The following is a 7119-nucleotide window of genomic DNA, read 5'->3' on the forward strand; positions in this document are numbered from 1 at the left end:
ATCTCTCTGCTTCCTTTTATCTCTAAGCTGCTTGAACGGATTGTGTACAACCGCCTCATTAACTTCCTCTCCTCTAATTCCCTCCTTGACCCTCTACAGTCTGGTTTCAAACCCCTTCACTCTACTGAAACAGCTCTAACAAAAGTCTCCAATGACTTGCTCTCTGCCAAAGCAAAAGGTCACTTCTCTATTCTAATTCTACTGGATCTCTCTGCTGCTTTCGATACTGTTGATCACCACCTTCTTCTACACTCACTTGCTTCTATAGGCATTCGAGATACAGCTCTCTCCTGGATCTCCTCATATCTGTCTAACCGTTCCTTCTCTGTCAACTTCTCTGGCAAGACATCATCACCACTTCCACTTTCGGTTGGTGTCCCCCAAGGTTCAGTCCTTGGCCCTCTGCTGTTCTCTCTTTATACTTCCTCTCTTGGCAAACTAATCAACTCGTTTGGCCTCTAGTATCACCTATATGCAGATGATACCCAAATCTACCTGTCTTCTCCTGATCTCTCTTCATCTCTCCTGTCCCGTATTACCAATTGCTTGTCTGCTATTTCTTCATGGATGTCACAACCCTACCTGAAACTTAATCTTTCTAAAACTGAACTCATTATCTTCCCTCCCTCCATCTCCACTCCACTACCTGAATTCTCTATCACCATTAACAACACGACTATCTCTCCTACTAACCAGGCCCGATGCCTTGGGGTCATCCTTGACTCAAACCTCTCCTTCATCCCTCACATTCAGTCCCTCGCCAAATCCTGCCGCTTGCACCTAAAAAACATCTCTCGTATCCGCCCATTCCTGACCCAAGAATCCACAAAAACCCTCGTTCATTCCCTTATCATTTCCCGTCTTGACTACTGCAACACTCTTCTGGTTGGCACTCCACTGTCTCGACTCTCTCCTTTACAGTCTATCCTAAATGCCGCTGCTAGGCTCATCTTCCTTGCACGTCGCTCCTCTTCTGCTTCCCCCCTCTGTGAAACCCTCCACTTGCTCCCAATTACCTTTAGAATTAAATTTAAGATCCTGGTACTGACATATAAGGCCATCCATAATACTGCTCCTCCGTACATTTCTGACCTCATTAGCATATACTCTCCTACTCGATCCCTACGTTCCTCCCATGGGCTAAGGCTCTCCTCCTCACTCATCACCTCTTCCTTTTCCCGTCTACAAGATTTCACTCGAGCTGCCCCATATCTCTGGAATCTACTCCCAAGGAACCTTCAGCATTCTCCCTCCCTCCCAACTTTCAAGAAACATCTAAAAACCCACTTCTTCAGAGAAGCATACCATCTTAGCTGCTAGAACTTCCTTGTCATCGATACAACCCCCACAATACCTCTCACCCTTTCTCTATGCCTTATGTTTGTCACCCCATTTCCCTCTAGATTGTAAGCTTGCGAGCAGGGCTCTCTCCACCAAATGTATCGGTTTGTCTTAGTCTGTCAATTCTTGTCTTGTCATATCCCTTGAATTTATGTATTGTATTAAGCGCTGCGTAAACTGTTGGCGCTATATAAATAAAGGATAATAATAATAATAATAATAATAATAATATTGTAAGCAGCTCCTTGCTGTGGCTTGTTCCTGGTCCTGGCTTGTTCCCGGTGTCCTGTTCTTGATCTTCAGCTTCTGACTTGGCGTGTTATACTGACCTCCCTTTTGTCTTCCATTCCTGGCATATCTGATTAGCAGCTGCTCAGAGTGGGCCTCCTGCCTTCAGCCCTTCCAGTGGGCTTACCTGCCATCAGCCCTGCCAGTGGGCTTACCTGCCATCAGCCCTGCCAGTGAGCTTACCTGCCATCAGCCCTGCCAGTGGGCTTACCTGCTGTCAGCCCTGTCTCTGCCTCAGCTCCCCTGTCTCTGCTTTAGCTCCCCTGTCTCTGCCTCAGCGCCCTTCTATTCTGTTTTCCAGTCCTGCTATTCCATCTGAATCCCCAGTATCCCCTGCACATGGGCTCCTACCCGACCTGCTCGCCTGGGCCCTGACAAAACCATAGACTCACCCTTGAATCTCCAACACTGAATGCTGACTCACAAACTCATGATAACATCATGTTGATACACATGCCAACACCAAATACTAACACACATACACACTTGCTAACAGTAGCTTCCAGCTAGTCCCTGAGCATTCAGGATGTTGAAGTCTGTGGGGTTACACTAACACAAACACACTCATGCTAACACCATCTATTAACATATGGTTATACACTCTATTGCCATACCATAACAGACTGACATGCTATTATTAAATGTTTACAAACATTAACACCTTACTGTAACACACACACGCTAACACATACATGCTCACACCATATACTCATAGACAGGCATGCTAATCCCATATACCAATACACACACTTTAACATTACATGTTAATATACATACACATACTCATGCTAATGCTAACATATACTAACACATACCTACTAATTCTAATAATATATCTATATATTTTTTTTTAACAGTTCATTCAAACACTCATCCAAATACTGTATCCTGTGTCTATAGTCCTTTCAGATATCTGAGTCCTTTCAGATATGTGCTTAAAGTTATTTGTATGTGAAATAACTGTATAAATAATGCACTTTAATTACAGAAAGTAAGATCTCTATAGTTGTTGAGTCATGAAGTTTATAGTTAGAGCAGTTGTTCTGATGGATGGAACCTAATTAGGACACTATTGTATCTTTGTACAAAAGGTATACTGATATTGTTGTGCCTAAAAGTTGATAAGAAAATCCTACTTTTATACTTTACTTAGCGATTTTTTTTTTCAATCATCACTTCTAATTAAATGGTCAAAGCTGTACAGTGTCAGCAAAACCTTCGGTAGCTTTACTTCTAGACTGACTTTTTTCAGTTGACTGATAATACTGTTGTTAATATTAACAACTGCCTACCCGCATCCTGAAAGGGGAAGGCTTAGGATAACTGGAGCCTGAATGCTCTCAGGCATGGATATTACAGATTAATTTATTTTAAATAACATTAAAATACACAAGAAAAAGTCATCAATTGTGACTGTCTAGAGGGCTGAACTGGGAATGGCAAGGTGGGCCTGGCATTTCAAGGCCAATGGCTGCCAAATGCCATACGTTCAGCCATCAGCTCTACGTTGCGGCTTTATACTCACGCAGTGTGCAGCTGCAGATATCCAGCCAACAGCCGCACACTTTAGGACCTAATCTAATGTAAACTTTGTATTACTGGTAAATATGTGATCGGCTGCAGGCGCACTGGGCTTCTGTATCTTTCAATTTGATATATTGTCACACTATACTGTCAAGTTGGATTTTGTTACAAAGGTCCCACTTTATCTATAATTGTAAAATTAATGCATTGTACCTACCCCTCATAAAATAGCTGGAGAGCAATGACAAATGTATTTATCTATTGAGCTATTCCACTTCTTCTTTCATGTTTCATGTGTTCCTTGTGTGTCCCAGTAAGAAGCTTAGTAACTGGGTATCTACAGAGTTAGTCCATCGCCATCCATTGCTCTTTGCTTGCCTCCTGCAATAAACAGAATTCTAATATAATGTTAAAAGAAGAATGCAGTCAGTGTTGCATATTTTCCTGCATTATCCCAAAGATAAATAAATCAAAGTTTTTACATTAAAGTCCAATGGAGGTCATTCTAATACAGGATTCCAAAGTAACCTGGCTTAGTAATGGCTTAGTAATAGTAATTCCATAGCCATTAGATGACACATCTGCTGAGCAATCCTAGTAATTACTAATGGCCTGCTTTCAAGGGATCTTCCTAAATGTACAGTTAGTACATAGGAGAAGTAAAGAATGATATCTAGTTGCTGGGTACTTGATATTAACATGTTCAGTGGTGGAATGAGAACAGGTAATGTGGAGCCCTAATAACAAGCACTTGGCTGAAAAAAGTATGTACATGCTTAAAATAAAAATTGATATTTCATAAATCATTTAATGTTTTCCCTTTTTTTTCATACATGGTCAGTCCCCTGAGAGCACATTCTGTCAAGCTTTTTGCAGATGTTTTCTCTATAGCGTGGCACCACAAGGCACTGGTATCCAAGTTCTCATCACAATTCACCATACAAACTAATTATATCTCCTTCCCCTACATATGCTCAAACTAAACCTATTCAATGTCATTTTATGGTCTGTTTTTCTTGACCCCCACAAATCTTTGACTGGATGTTTTCTGTTTAGTATTATTTTTGGATGTTTTCTGTTTAGCATTATTTTTAGTATTATTTTTGAATTAATATACAGAGATTAACACTTTGGGAAACATAAAAAAAATAAAAAGTAAAATGGGAAAAATTAAATTGTTGAGGTAGTAACAGTAGAAACCTGTGAAACTGTCTATGTAGTGTACTGAATAATTTAATCTACAATGAATCTATACATTTTGATGAGCTGGGATGAGAAGAACTACAAACAATTAGAGCTAACATACTCATCAAATCAATACTAAAGTGTGACCACAATAATGTTCCAATTAGTTCTGTAAATGCTAACTGATCCATCTACTTCTCAAAATTATTACGCACCAAAAACTTTATATCACAAAATGATTATATGCTTGGTTGCGACAGTTGCCAAAGGGCTCATAGAACAATACTGAAACTAAAAATACAACCCCAAAAATGCATTTACACTTTATTTGTAAAACCTAAGATAAATATAACTTAACATGATTTAGGACATTCAATATTGTAGATTAATTCTCTTTATGTTTCACCGCTGACTTGAAGGCAATAATAACTCACGGAGCAAAACGAAAATATAATCCAATGCACAGAAATTCTGGGCCTAAGAGCACAGAAATGACAACGATAAAAAATTAGTCTGTATTAGATTTGAGCTTTCTGTTTACTTCAGCATCTGATCAGAGCACAGAAGTAATTTGTCCAAATGTTTGTAGAATAACGAAAGTGACTGGGAAGCTTAAGTGAAAAGCATAAATCTTCAAACTAAAATATTTAGGAAAGGTAAATAATTATAAGGCATAGGATCTACTGTGTGTTTAAGCCTTGATTTAACACACAGGATAATGCGTGTGATACATTTTCACTTATGTTTCACAATAAAATAAGCAAAACTATTTTAAATCAGTTAGCCAATTAAGATAACATGCTTGCCAAATTAGCCCCCCCCACCATTAACTCTTTGTCAACAATACAAAATAACAGTAAATACTCCAGATACTAGGTGGAGCTGTTCAGTGACGTATATGTATAATTTGTAACAATACTGTACCACCACGCATTATTATTATTATTTATTGTTTTATATAGCGCCATCAAATTCCGTAGCGCTTTACAATGCACTGGTTTTCAGTGGCGATCAATTAAAGGGCTTTTTTTTATTTTATTTTGTATGTCAATTGGAATTAGTATACAACAAAAACAGGAGGAAGCTGGATATCTTTGTGGGAGCCAGTAACTAAAAAAATCAAACTCCATGATATGAAATGATTGCTTGTTTATTGACAATTTAATAGTCCACTGCATAATATGCAGCAGCAGGGTTACACAGCCCACAAAGGAGACATGGTGAAAACCACTTTTGCATTTTTCTCTGAGCTCAATGCTTATTCATAGGTTGACCTATATATTGTATATTGATTACTTCTAGGCTCCATGGCTCCAATAATTGCATTATTGGTAGTGGTATACGGTGTTTTTGGACTTTATTTTCCGATGTTATTTCTTATATGTTTTTCATCTTTTCTTCAAGGTTGGCACTGTTCAGAGAGGACTCCAGGGATCACTCTTTTTACCGTATTTGCTCGATTATAAGACAAGGTTTTTTCCAGAGCAAATGCTCTGAAAAATACCCCTCGCCTTATAATCGGGGTCGTCTTATAATCAGACCTCACATAGGTCTGACTATGAGACTAAGATCCAGATCCCCTGCACCGGTTGACAGGTCCCCTATAAAGAATTGTTTAAATTAGTACTGTTGCATATATATAGAAAAGATGAGAATAAATAATGTGTTAAGACATTAGGCAGAGGTGCTGAGATGTGTTTCCTGTCTTTAGTGTAGTGTTATAATACTAAATCTACCGAACTGTGTAGGCTATAGCTGTCAGGCGAATGCCTGAAGATGTTGACAGAATCCTTAGAATGCACAAATCAATGCATCATACCTGTGATTACAATTGTTGCAGAGCTGAGTAAGTTTTGTTCTTTGTTAAAGTTTTTTTCTTCCTTTTATTAGAACACAGTTTAGCTATAAATTGTGAATTTTTCAAATACCTTACATGGAATTAAGAGTCTCATGCTGTGCTGACAGAGATAATCAGATTACTGTGAGCAGGTATTCCAAACCCTCTCTCTTGAAACTTGTCGCTTGCTGAAAGTCTCTAACCGGGGGCAGGATCTTACCCGCTACTGCACACTGATCCTTTTTCTGTGAAAGTCTTCATGGAAACATACAATCTGATGTCAGGAACGATTCGTCCTGTCTAGTCTTCCCATTTCCCAGATGTAGAGACTCAGACCTTAATCCGTTCATGGTCTTGGCCAGTTCACGGGAGGCTGTTCCATTTATTTACCAACCCTTTCAAGAGTCGCCTTAATGCTCTGTGGTCTAAATGCTCTGTGTTGAAACAGGGGGACCATACAGCAATCAATAGCAAGAAGAAAGCTGTTTCAGTTGATGTGCCGCGAGTAAACATAAAAGCATAGATTAAAGCTTAAAACTGTTGTTATAAATATATTTATAGTATATATAGACTGAACATCAGAGCGTACCCAACTGGCCTACCAAAAAATATAAATTAAAGACAACAGAACAGAAAATACAGCATTTACAATAAATATTTATATGAACTCACAAAAATAATGTGCACAACATTATGTTTTGCTTACTTCTCTTTTTTTCTCCCAAATGTAAATCTATTCGTTTGAGAGATATCTAGTCTGTGATTACATGGTATGAATGACATCTGATGTTCAACACTCTCACATATTGTCACAGACATCTGAGTTATGCTTACTCTTTAAGGAGTGGGTTTGAAAAACAAAGGACAAGCAAGCTAAGCTACACTAATGGGCCAAAAGACGTGCAAGTATTAGTTCCCTTAGGTCTGAATGTATTTGGAAATAA

Source organism: Sceloporus occidentalis, unplaced genomic scaffold (assembly GCF_023333645.1).
Source record: "Sceloporus occidentalis isolate IW3139 unplaced genomic scaffold, rSceOcc1.0.p SCAF_197, whole genome shotgun sequence".
In the NCBI taxonomy this organism is placed as follows: domain Eukaryota; kingdom Metazoa; phylum Chordata; class Lepidosauria; order Squamata; family Phrynosomatidae; genus Sceloporus; species Sceloporus occidentalis.